Raw genomic sequence first — 13,499 nt, 5'->3', positions numbered from 1 at the left:
GCAACCTTCAAAAAACGTTGCCTTTTCTATTAAAAAAAAAAGCAACTCCACCAAAGAGTTGCCTTAGAGTACCCAAACACAACGCTTTAGATAAGACTTTATGGCAACACTTTTTACAAGTTGTATTTTCTAATACGTAAAACAACATTTATTCAGATTTTTTTAAGATGCATTTTCATATACCTAAAGCAACACTTGTTCAGATTTTTTTTAAGTTACTTTTTCATAAACCTAAAACAACACTTACCTAAATTTTTTTGTGTTGCCTTTTCATATATCTAAAGCAACATTTATCTAAATTTATTTGGAATTGTCTTTTTAAAAGGATATATAGCACACTTTAATAAAATTTAATTATTTAAACTAAATTTAATAAATAGAAAGAAAAAATAAGCAAATAAGCTAATATCTTGCATATATATTTAAATTAAAAAGTTGTTTCAAATCCAACTAAGTAAATTTTAATGACATATACTTGCAATTGCCAATTCAAATCAAAATACACATGACTAAACAAAAAAATACATATTTTCTCATGAACTTCAACAAAAAAAAAAAACAAATAAATGCCTAATTTTATCATCTTCCGTTCTCTTCGTCAGTTCTTTCATAATGCGGATGTATGTCAGAATTGATCTCCATAGTCTTCTTACTAGATATGTAGCCAGTCATGCCATTATCTCTCAAGGCCTGTGCCTTCATAATCCTCCCCATGTTTGCAGTCCAACCATACTCACCAGTGACCAAACAACAATTAAGTAACCTATTAAGCTAAACATCTTCATATCATATAAAATACCAATAAAAGAATAAAACCATATTCATCAATACTAAAGAAAACAACTATATAGTGTAAACTTAACACAATATAAGGACCAAACAAGTTAAAGCATAATCATCATTCTCAATCCTAATAGGTAAATGACATTCATCAACAACCAAATTATCATAAAACATAAAGACAATAAAAGAATGAATAAAAAATTAAAATATACCAGAGAAAGGCCAGAAATAGCATCTTTTAATATAAGTTTTTTTTCCAATGTAATGTGGTGACCGTCATTATGTGCAACTATATTTATTTGCAAGTAAATAAATTTTTTTAAGGGCTTCAGTATATTAAGAAGCAACCACCACTCTTTTGATTACCTACTTAAGAATCTTACCTTTGATACCCTCGGCTGCCATAATATACACAAACATGGCATCCATGCCAATCCATTTCAAAGGCATGAACCATAGTTTCAAGCTCCAAATATCAACATGCAATGCAATAATCCAATGTACAAGATTTATCTATCACTATCATGATACAATGGCAACTAGAACTTTCATAGTATATAATAATATCATTGTATAAAAGGCTGAAAATACTAATGTTGCTACTCCAGATGTTTATCAAACATAGCTTAGTGTATACCGTTTCTTATTCAAAGGAGTGGTTGCGACGCAGAAAGAAGTAACATGTGAGTGGTTAGAATATATAGTAAAGATATTCCAGCTGAACACTTGGTTAATTAGAGTTCATCATCAGTGAAGTGAAGAATAAGTCCCAAAGTAAGAAGAGATAAACCCAGGAGAATCTAATGCTTCAATCTTAAAGGATGATCCTATGGAAAAAATCACATAACTGGAAGAGTAAGCACAAGTTGTAGAGATGTCAAAATCAAAGATTATTAGATAATCGCTTTGATTCAAAGGCTTCATCACCTGCATGTGTATGAGTACATGTCCAAAATGCAATCCAATAATTGTGGACAGAATAGCTGATATTGAGCTACAATTGCATATCATAATTATATTACTTGTCATCAAAACTCAAATTAACTATGTAAAGACATTTTCAATTACAGACCTTAGAATTCCTTCTGGCTCAAAAGGAGCATAACACCATGAGGGAGCATTTTTCCTAAATGGCACTTCGAAAGGTGATTTCTCGGTGCAAGCCTAAGAAAAAGGCAGTAAGCCTTAGAATTCTCTTCCAATCTGGATGCTTATACATGTGGTTGATTCCAAGCACCTCTCTGTCTATGTATCCCACAGCATTAAAAAGGGTATCTAATTTCCCTCTGACTCTATATTTCAGCTAAATTTGAAGCGCACCTTAGTGGAGAAGCCAAGGAGAACCAGAAAATCAATCAAGCCAGCCCAAATAAATTGAAATTCCAGATCTAAGAATCATAATAGCATGCTTAATTACTTATGAATTAAGATAAATGCTCATAAGAGAATCCCAATTTTAATCTAAATTAACCTAATCAGCAAAAACTAGTTTGACTAAATAAAATTACTAAGTAAGAATTAAATCCTAACTAAACTGTAATGAATTAAAATGGAGAATATCAAAACGAGATTTTGCAAAAACCTGAAAACTGAAGAATAGAGAAATAAGAAGGCAGGGGAGAGGAGGTTGTAGCTGCGTTGTAGTGTCACCGAAGCAATAGAGCAGCGGAGGGGTGGTCACCGGAATGCATTAGAGCTCACCAATGGAACAGGGTTTGCTACGGTTTTGTAGTTTCTGGTTCGCGAAGAGGAGGAGGCGAGAAAAGAGAAGAAAAGGAACACCATAAATATAGATAGAAAAAAAATTGTAGGCTCACAAAAATATTAGTTCGAAAAGGTAAGATGCCTGTGATTCCAAATGATAACTTCAAAGAACTAGGACATATGCTTCAATAAATATCAAGAGCTCTAATATATGAACTACTTTAAAATCCTGCAACCGGAAAGTAACATAATCTAACAAACAAGGACCTGCAGAGAATAATCTCCAAACAATAGTTGCAATATATTTTAACTTTCAACATGATAAAAAACATTATTATTGTGTTTTCTCCTTTCTCAATTTAAGGTGGAGGAAAACAATCAAATTCATAGAGACTATAAGAGCAACTTTGCTTAATAACGCATCACTAAATGCTACTATAAAGTATAGACAAGCTAAAGTGCATGAATTCAATTCTTACTGAAAACCATAACATGGATTAAGTAGATAACAACAACCAAAATATCATCAAATAGATTCATTATAACTCAACTAAACAACTGTACCTGAAAGTGAGAACTGTTAATGCAGCATCCAAAGTGAAAATTAGAAGCACCTGTCCAGTTTCTGCTTCCTGCTCTCCAACAACCAAGATGTAGTTTTACTGTGCTAGTTGAGCCTTTGGCACCTGCAGCATGGTATAACTTTCAATTAAGACATTTATTTGGCTAAGAGATTAGTCATAACAAAGTCAACAAATTAAATAGAAGTAGATAAAAAAACTTAGCTGTACTAAGAACTGAAAAAACTTGGTTTCTCAATATTTTGTACACAATAATTTTTATAAAAGAAATTCATGTTTAACACAATAAAACTTAGCTGTAAACATTCCATCAAGCAGTAGATAAAAAAAATGTCGGCATTATTGTCATATCAAATGAATGAAACATTGGACTATAGCCAAAGTATCAATTCAGGAGGATTTCGATCGTCACCTTCTTTTGAATCTTCCTATCTGTTAAATCAGCATCAACATGAAACCCATGATATAACAGCTTTATGTATTACTAAAATTCAGTACATTCAGAACATTCCCATGGCAGAAATTCAGAATAAATGCATTCAAAAATTCCTTTTTCATACTAAAATTCAGAACATTCCCAATCTTCATTCAGAATCAATGTATTCAGAAATTTCATTCCATAGTAAAAATCAGAAGCTTCTTACCAATACGCGGAGGAGGAGGAAGGGGGTTACAGCTGCATGTAGTGTTGTCAGAGCTTGCAAAGAAGAGGAGGCGAGACAGGGGAAGAAGAGGAAGGAAGGAGGTTTCTCGAAGGTGACCGCGTACGTTGAGCCAAGACAGGAGGAGGAGAAGTTGTGGAGCAGCATGCGTGGAGAAGATGACCGCGAAGGAGAGCACCGCGCCGACGCCCGTGGAGGAGAGCAATGTGCCGACGCCTATGAAAGGGAGCACCGCGCCGTCGCCAGTTGGGGGTGGACAGCACCGCAAACAAGACCTGCTGCCGTTTGTGTCGCTATTTGGGTTGATTTCGAAAGTTAAGGCTTACGGTGGGTGGTAGTGATGAACTGAAGCAATTCAAGAGAAATGATCTGAAGGAAACTAAATGGCTTTTCTTTTTTTTTTTTTAAGTTATTTGATTGGGAAATAATTATTGGGCGGAATATGATGAAAAATTTCCCTCTAAAATTTTTAGCTATGAATGATTTTAGGCAACTTTTTATAAAAGTTATTTATTCAATTTTTTTATGATCTTTATAAAATGTTGTGTTTTTATTTAAAAATGTTGTATTAAATATTTTATATTGTAATATTTTTTAAGTGTTGCTTTAGATATCAAAAACAACAATTTTTTTGGGTGGCCAAAAAATTTGTTATCTTTACCTTACTCATGAAGCTCTTAAAAAATGTTGTATTTTTCTATTTAAGACAACTTTTATTAAATATTGTTTCGAATAAGGGTTACCTTAGGGCTAAGGCCAAAAATGTTGTAGTGTAATATCTTCTAAACAACACTTGAACTTTTCATATCACGAATATTTAACGTACATATCAGTGGGGTTAGATTTAAACTCGTGTTCTACGATGGACGCCAAATATTCCTACTCAGTAATTTGAGCCGAGGTGTAATTCCTTGTAGTGTCAAGGTAAAACTCCTTCCATTTATATGGAGGTTTTTTTGTCTTAAGAGCATCGTCGAGCTATACTTCAATCGTCGAAGAACACCGGAAGGTTGGAACCTACAAAAAGACTCTAACACTCAAATAAGAAAAAATATAAGATGAGATATATGTTATTTAGAGTGAATAACGTACCTTTTAGGTGCTTAGAGTTTTATATTTATTGAATTGTTACACTATAGATAATTATTTCATAGTTCTAATATTTTGGTAACCACTTTTACATGTGTTCAGAAGATAATTTTATTATAGTTAAAATTATCTCTAATATTTTGGTAACCACTTTTATATGTGTTCAAAAGATAATTTTATTATAGTTAAAATTATCTCTAATATTTTGATAACCATCCTATTATAGTCAAAATTATCTCTAATTGAAATAAGCATGTTTTATTTATTTTATTTAAATTTTAATTTATAAGTAATTTTAGATTGAACTATAATTAATGGATCAATAAATAAATTTAAATCAAATTATAACTAATAGATCAATAAATAAATTTAAATCGAACTATAGCTAACATATCACTTTTTATCTAGTTATTTTAGTGATTTGGCTATATAAGAGGCAAATAATTTAAAGAAAAGTAATGAAAATATAACATATTCAAAATTAAGTTTACATGTAAACAAATTCACGACATTGACTAAATATCTTCTTTTTACCTGAAGATAGAGTATTGACAAGCAAACTGGGCCGTCTTGGCCCCGCGCCACGCAAAACATGATCGCCGACTTAGATTAATTATTGAAAAAAAAAATACTTTTCAAAAGATTTAAGCACTCATCATACCACTCATCATTTTATTTTATTTTATTTTACTCTTTATAAAATGACAAAGTTTAGTTGGAAATGAAAAGATTAGAAGAACACACTCTTCACCCAAAAATAGAATTTAAGAGGCTGAATGAAAGTACTGCATGCTATAGGATAAAGTTTTGTTGAAAATAAGAAGATACATGACAAATTTAATAGATTAAGTAACCACCATATTGAGTAGAGTAGAGTACACTACGTTACCATTTGTTTTGTCATGAAAATTAATTATTAAAATTAATTATTAGTATAAAATATATATTAAAAATAATTAAATAATATATATTTATATATAAATATATAATAATTTATTTTAATAATTATTATTTTGCCATTTATCATTATGCATTTTATTTGACAAAGTCATATGCGTACAAACAGACTAAATTCATAATAAATAACGAAATATATTTTATTGGTTTAATTATTCTGTAGATTTTTAAAGTTTTATCGAATTTTCAATTAAGTCCTTATAATTTTTTTCTTTTTAATTGGGTTCTTAAACATTAATTTTTTTTTCAATTTAGTCCTTGTTATGACAAAAATGTTTAAAATAACAAAATATTCTATCCAAAAATCGAATATTCTCTTATTTGAGTTAAAATAATTAACTTAACCCACTTATATTTTCTCAAAATCCCAAAACAACCCTTGGAGGAGGTGCGGCTACTAGACTCCTACGATTCCCGCGACGAAATTGACGACAGCGGAATGAGGCGGATTCAGGTGAGGGTCACCGGGATGACTGGCCTGCATGCTTCATATTAAACCATTCTTCTATTTTAGTCCATGACAACAATAAAAAAATCTCACAACCCACAAATTCAGCCCAATAGAATACATAAATTCAGTTTTAATTTTAGCCTTTTATCATCTTATTTTATCTTTATGTTACTTTTTTATCTTATCTTTGCTTTTAATTTGTTATGGTATCAAAGCTAAATTGAAAGGTTGATTATTCATGGTAGGCGGGAGATACCATAACAAAATTGAAAGAGTACGTAAAGAGTACTCAAAGAGTACTCAAAAATAAAAAATACTTTGTTATGTATTTCTTAATTGATTGAATTATAAAAGTAAAACTAAATATATATATATATATACACAGAGTATTGTCTACGAAAGATAAAAGTAAAGATAAGATAAGAATGTAACATAAAGATAAAATAAGATGATAAAAGACTAAAATTAAAAACTGAATTTATGTATTCTGTTGAACTGAATTTGTGGGCCGTGAGACTTTTTTATTGTTTTCATGAGTTAAAATAGAAGAATGGTTTAATACTCCACCTCCGTCGGCTCAGCTCTCTGCCCGGTCGACGGTGTAATTACCACCTTCGTTGCTCTTCTTCAAAACAAAGCCAATGTAGTTTTCAACCCAGCTTTGGTCAAGGTTGGTTTCTCTCTCTCAATTTTGTTTTTTTCATTTTTTCCTTTTTATTTATTTTTTTTCGGGTTTATTTGTTTTCTTAAATTTTCTATCTTAATTATACATTTTCATTTTAGAAATCTTAACTAGTGTCAATGTCCATGCATCTTGATACTTGATAGCAACGTCTTATTTATTTATTTTTTAAGCTTGATCGGTTACTTACAAGTAACTAACTTTGGTTGATCATTTGATCCCTCTTGTTCTTGCCCGGATTTATTACTGTGTTGGGTCACGGTAGTTAATTAAGGTCAGTATTTAAAAATTATTATTGCTTTAGCTGCTGATAATTTGCAGTCATTTGTACTTATAATCCATTTAAACCTGTAACATGTAATATTTTGATATGTTCTTCAGCTTCATCTTTTTTAGTTTTGGAAAACACTATCCAATTCTACTCTCAGTGTAATTTGTTGTATGATTATTATTCATAATTGGAGGTATGACATGTGCGGCCTGTGTAAATTCTGTGGAAGGCATTTTGAGAGATCTTCTGGGGGTCAAGAGGGCAGAAGTGACTTTTGCTACTTTGTTGATTGGAATATTGTCTTTGATCCTAAAGTTTCCCGTCCTAGATACTTAGTTGATGGGATTGAAGGGGGAAGCAATGAAAAATTTAAATTACGTGTTAGAAATCCTTATACAAGGATGGCTTCTTAAGATGTTGAGGATAGCTCAACTATGTTTTGACTCTTCATCTCTAGTTTGCTTCTTGGTGTGAATGTTTTTAATTCTTTCTTTGATAATCCGTGTGTATGCTTCAAATAGTTACATTCTACTTACATTTTCTTTATCTCTTTGAATCCAGTGTGAATTCACTTGTTAGATCATGGATGGCTACTCATTTTAAGTGCAAACAGTTCTCTCTTTGAAAAAATGTTCACACAGAAATACTACGATTAAATCTGCATTTGTCTTCTTTTTTATTTTTCAAAGAAAATAAGTCAGATTATCTTGGTGAAAATACATATAAAGATTCAAACCAAGATTTGATATTGTTTCTCAAACAAAAAATCTTGATTTTCTTAAAAAATGAGTTTGTCTGCTATTTAACCTTCATTTTTGGCTTGTTGCATGTCAGATTCCTCTCTTCTTCATGAAGCTAGTGTGTCCTAATATACCAATGATATATCCTTTATTATTCCGGAGATGCGGGCCTTTCTTTATGGGTGATTGGTTGAAGTGGGGATTGGTGAGTATCATTCAATTTGTGATTGGGAAGCATTTCTACATTGCTGCTGCCAAAGCTCTTAAAAACGGTTCGATAAACATGGATATTCTAATTGCTGTAGGAACTATTGCATCTTATGCTTATTCTGTTTGTGCTCTTCTATATGGTGTTCTTACTGGATTTAGGGCTCCAGTATACTTTGAAACAAGTGACATGCTCATAACATTTGTATTGTTGAGCAAGTATTTGGAATGCCTTGCCAATTGCCAAGGGGAAGACATCAAATGCCATCAAGAAGTTAGTAGAAATTTTTAGGGATAAGTACTTTTTTCGTCCCCAAGGTTTGGGGTCAAAATCAAAATCGTCCCCGACCTTTTTTTCTTATTAAAATCATCCTCAACGTTACAAAACGTTATAAAATCGTCCTTTTTACAAAAAATAATAACACTTTGACAATTTTACCCTTAAAATAAAAATAAAAATAATATTAAAAAAAACCCCACCCACCCCACCCCACTCCCAGCCTCTTCGGTCTCTCCCCCCTTCACCCCTTCCTTTCCAAGTTTCAACTTCCTTCTTCCTCATTCTTTTGGATCGGGTCTTCCATGAGGGGATCGTCGGTGGTGGGAGATCCGATGACGCCGCCGCCTCCGATGGCAGAGAAGAAGGCGGCGCCGGTGGCGGACTGCTCGAAGGTGATGGTGGTGGATCTCAGTGGCAGCGGCGGCGTTTCTCGGCGGCAGAGACATGACGATGGCTGAGCATGGGTTTCCCCTCACTCTCCTCTGCTCCCGAACTCTCTCTCTCTCCTCAGATCTCACTTGCTCTCTTTCTCCTCTGGCTCTCTCTTCTTCCAGCGACCACCACGGCGCACACACCACCGCTTCTTCTTCTTTTTCTTCTTCTTTTGTTAACTGGATTTTTTGTAAAATCTCTGAATTTTTAGTAAAATTTGTTATGGAATATTGTTGTTGCTGAATTTCTTGAATTTTCTGGATTTCTGGATTTCTTCTATTTCTGGATTTCTGGATTTTTGAATTTCTTCTGTTTCTGAATTTCTTGAATTTTCTGTTGATGATGATGTTGACCATGAAGAGAGGGGCATGAGAAAGGGGGATGGGGGATTACAGTGAGATGGTGAGGGGGTGAGGGAGTGGGGTGTGGGGGTGGGGAGGGTTACGGTGATGGGTGAGGGGTGAGGGAGTGGGGTGAGGGGTGGGGGGTTACGGTGAGGGGGTGAGGGGGTGGGGAGGGTTACGGTGATGGGGTGATGGGGTGAGGGGGTGAGAGGTGGGGGGTTACGATGAGGAGTTTGATGTTGATGGTGGTTGTGGTGGTAGTGGTGGTGGTGGTGTTGATGGTGGTTGTGGCAGTGGAGGTGGTTGGGTGAGGAAGGTGAAGAGGAGAATGATGATGATGATGATGAGGGTATTTTGGTCCAAAAATTCGAATAAGGACGATTTTATAACGTTTTGTAACGTTGAGGATGATTTTAATAAGAAAAAAAGGTCGGGGACGATTTTGATTTTGACCCCAGACCTTGGGGACGAAAAAAGTACTTATCCCAAATTTTTATATATACTTATTATTACTATTTCTGTTTTATTTTATCTATTACTTGTTTTTTTTTAATGACCTTAAGATAAGGTATTTTAAAAGTAAAAAAAAAAAACAAAGAGAATGTATTTTTGGTACAATTTGTATATAAATAAACAAAAGAATTATTGTGACAAAATAAAAGGGATTATAGGAATATTTTCATGTCATAGAATCATTGAATAGAGATTATAGGAATATCTTTTATTGAATATTTATAGTTTTACTGAATTTTCAATTAGGTTCCTATACTTTTTTCTTTTCAATTGGGTCCCTATATATTATTTTTTCATTTCAAGGGTATACAAGTAATTTCATAATACATTAATATTTTTTTGATGTTTAACGTTAATAGGAACTAAATTGAAAAAAAAATCATGTATAAGGACCCAATTGAAAAGGAAAAAAGTATAAGGACCTAATTGAAAATTCGATGAAACTATAGGGACCTGCAGAGTAATTAAACCTATTTTATTCAAGGTTTGAAAAATTGGACTAGTCATCAAATCGCTCTAACTATTAGTTTATTAGTTTATTGGTCCAACCAATTCAACCGATAGTTCAATCAGAAGAATCGTTTTAGAATAAAATAATAAATAAATTATAAATAAGCATAAATAAATAAATCAAAAATAAAAAAGAATTAAAAACAGATAAATCCAATCATAAACACCATTACTAAATTAAATCAAAAATAAAAAAGAATGAAAAATAGATAAACCCAATCATAAACACCATTACCAAATGAAAAGCAGAACTTAACAGAACCAAAAATCAACAAACAAATCCAATTAAAAAGTAAAAATAGGTTTCCACCTTGAAGGTCGCAGGTTTCCACTTTGTACCCTAAACACCAATTACCTCACATGAACCAAAATTAATTTGAGGGAAAATGCCACAGTTGAATGGTTACGAGTTTACTAAGAACTAACATAAATTTAAAATCGGCAACAGCAGCGGAACAAATCAATCACTTATCAGTTATCACAAATTTCAGATTCAAAACACAAATCACTAATCAAGTAATCAGAGACATTCAAAATCACAAATCACTCATTCAGACTTCAGAGACATTCAAATTCAATAATCTAAGTACCCAACAGAAATTACAGTGCCATTAACCTTCCACTACAGTAGGACGTCAATGGCGACACGACAGCGAGACGACGGCTCAACAGCTGGAAGCCTCAAACAGCGACTTCACGGGCAGAATGGATGACGTGCCGAGCTAGAAGAGAAGCTCTGGCCATATGCGTTTGGGACAGGGAAAGGAGGACGTCATGAAGGCGCCGACAACCACGGATGGCGGCGGCGATTCCAGCGACGAAGGTGGGTTTTTGGTATGAGGATCCTTAGGGCTAGTTGTTTCAAAGGAAGGGGTGTTTGGTGTGTGTGGGGGGTGGGGGTGGTTAACCGCGAGGGGGATTTTTTTTTTAATTAGGGAAAATAACGTCATTTCACACAAACTGGATAGTTCTCTACTAGCCGATTCAATGGTTTTAGAATGGTTTGAGGGTCAGCGGGTTTAGGAGGGAGACCGGACCATTTTACATGCCAATTTTTGGTTGAACTGATTCGACTAGTCGGTCCTGTCTGATTTTTAGAACATTGGTTTTATTAGCACAATAACCTTTCGTTTTCACAAACACAGTAGTTATGTAAATAACGGTTTCAAGATGGGTTATTATTATAAGATGTTTATACTACAATAATTATAATATTTTAAAAATTATTGTTAAAATTAAACACTTCATAGTTACTGGTGCGTATCTAAAATTTTGGCAATAAAAAAAATTGAAAAGCTCAAACATGTAGGATGCAAATCAATCACGATTAGCATAACGGTTTAATTCCAGAACTCACATAGCGATATGCTCGAATTGACCAAGGATCTCGGCAAATCTCAAAATTGACAGAACAAACTCTTACTCTATATAAGAAACAAAAGCAACACATCATAACACACTCATACTCTTTACTTACTTTGCTTGTCTTTCCTTTATAGTTAAAGATTCACTTCTGATGACCTGAGCGTCAGAATATCTTTTGCAGGTGTTCCACCCACAGTGTTTGAATCAAGTTGATGTATAGCTCTCCCAGCAAAAACAGTTCTTTGGGTATAGAAGTCGCTATAGTTCGGCAGGACTATCACAAACGGAATATTTGGTGCCTACTGGCTCAAAATGCGGAATTCCAAGCGGAGGTTCAGAGGGTGACTGACCTACTAGCCCAAAACCAGAACGAGAAGAAAGACAACAGAAATCCCAAAAACAAAAATTCAAATGACGAACATGTGTTGAAAGTTTGTTAAGAAAAAACAACCACTCCCGATGGAGAAAAAGACAACATCCGATACTTTTTCAGAGGACATTATGAAGTTTCAGATGCCAAAGAACTTTACGTTGCCTACCACCCTCAAACCATACGAGGGGCTCAAAGACCCACACATCCACATTTCTAAATTATAGACGATGATGTTTTCTAATGGTGCTTCTAACCCTATACTTTGTTGTTCTTTTCTATCTTTTTTAGATGATGTTGTTTTGCTTTGGTTCTCTAAGTTGCATGTAGAGTCTATTTCAAATTTTGAGGACTTGGCGAAGGCTTTACTAACCACTTTGCCGCTTCAAAAATATACGTGCATGGATCAGACTATTTTAGTACCATCAAACAAGGGTAGCACAAAAGTCTCAAAGATTATATGACACGCTTTGCCAAAGCAACCACGGAAATTCCAAACCTCAGTCCGGATGTACATTTACATACAATCAAAAGTGGCTTTCGTCCCGGTAAATTTTAAGAGATTATAGTAGTAACAAAGCCAAAGACGTTAGCCAATTTTTGGGAGAAAGCTGTTGGACAAATGGAGATTGAAGAGCTCCGCGAAGCTCGGAGGGTGGACAAACAACAACCTCGGCGTGATAACGAGAAAACTCCCAAGTCGCAAAATAACAAGGAAGTTAAAAAACCATTTAAACTCACTCCAAAATTTGTCACTTATACCTGGTTCAACACCGAGAGAAGATATCATAGAAGAAATCCTCCACGCCAAGATTATTAAACCTCCAAGCAGAGCAGGCATCTACCAAGACCAAAGGTTTGTGGACAAATAAAATATTTCACCTTTCACCAGAAATTTGGCCACACTACAGATGCATGCATAGTGACAAAGGATCTCCTAGAAAGACTAGCCCGACAAGATCTCTTTGACAAATATGTAGACGAACAACTACACAAAGACGGCAGCTCCACTCGAGACATCAACAACCAAACTTCAACAGAAAAAGAAAAAGGTAAATGGAAGAAATTCTAACCAACCAATAGGAATTATAAATTGCATTTCAGGAGGCTATGCTGGGAGGAGGAACTACATGCTCAGCTCGGAAAAGAAGTTATTGGGCTATGCTAGCAATAGAAGGGACAACCATAAAGAAGCATGGCAATGTTACAACGCAAGCCTAAAACAAAGCTCTACTAAGATAATGCCGCTAGCACGTATGCAGGAACTCAGAGAAATTACCTCTGCTATCTGAACTCAATCCCAGGGAATATTTCTGAAAATTAAAGACCTTAACCAATGGAAAATCTTGAGAAGGTAACCTTAACTAAAAATGAAAATGAATTTACATATATAGGGGGTGCACTTTCAGTTGAAGAGCGATCTTGGCTAATAATCGTACTACAATATAATGCTGACCTATTTGCATGGACACCTGTCGACATGCCAGGAATCACCCCCAATGCCATGTGTCACAAGTTGGCAATTGACCTTGCCGCTCGACCTATAGCTCAGAAGAAA

At 34.2% G+C, this 13,499-nt stretch overlaps 1 long non-coding RNA gene across 2 annotated transcripts; it reads right to left on the bottom strand.

Moving 5' to 3' along the window:
• Window positions 1-453: 453 nt before the first annotated feature.
• LOC130956320 (uncharacterized) lies at window positions 454-4,086 on the bottom strand. Of its 2 annotated transcripts, XR_009077072.1 has the most exons (4): window positions 3,713-4,086; window positions 3,052-3,173; window positions 1,711-2,518; window positions 454-1,610 (listed from the first exon to the last, which is right to left on the bottom strand). It is a non-coding gene; the product is annotated as an uncharacterized LOC130956320 (long non-coding RNA). The 2 variants fall into 2 exon arrangements; XR_009077071.1 differs by having other exon boundaries at window positions 454-2,518.
• Between the last annotated feature and the right edge of the window lie 9,413 nt (window positions 4,087-13,499).

Source organism: Arachis stenosperma, chromosome 10, assembly GCF_014773155.1.
Source record: "Arachis stenosperma cultivar V10309 chromosome 10, arast.V10309.gnm1.PFL2, whole genome shotgun sequence".
In the NCBI taxonomy this organism is placed as follows: domain Eukaryota; kingdom Viridiplantae; phylum Streptophyta; class Magnoliopsida; order Fabales; family Fabaceae; genus Arachis; species Arachis stenosperma.
The sequence above is the reverse complement of the archived record's forward strand: the minus strand, read 5'-3'. Positions and strand labels throughout refer to the sequence as shown.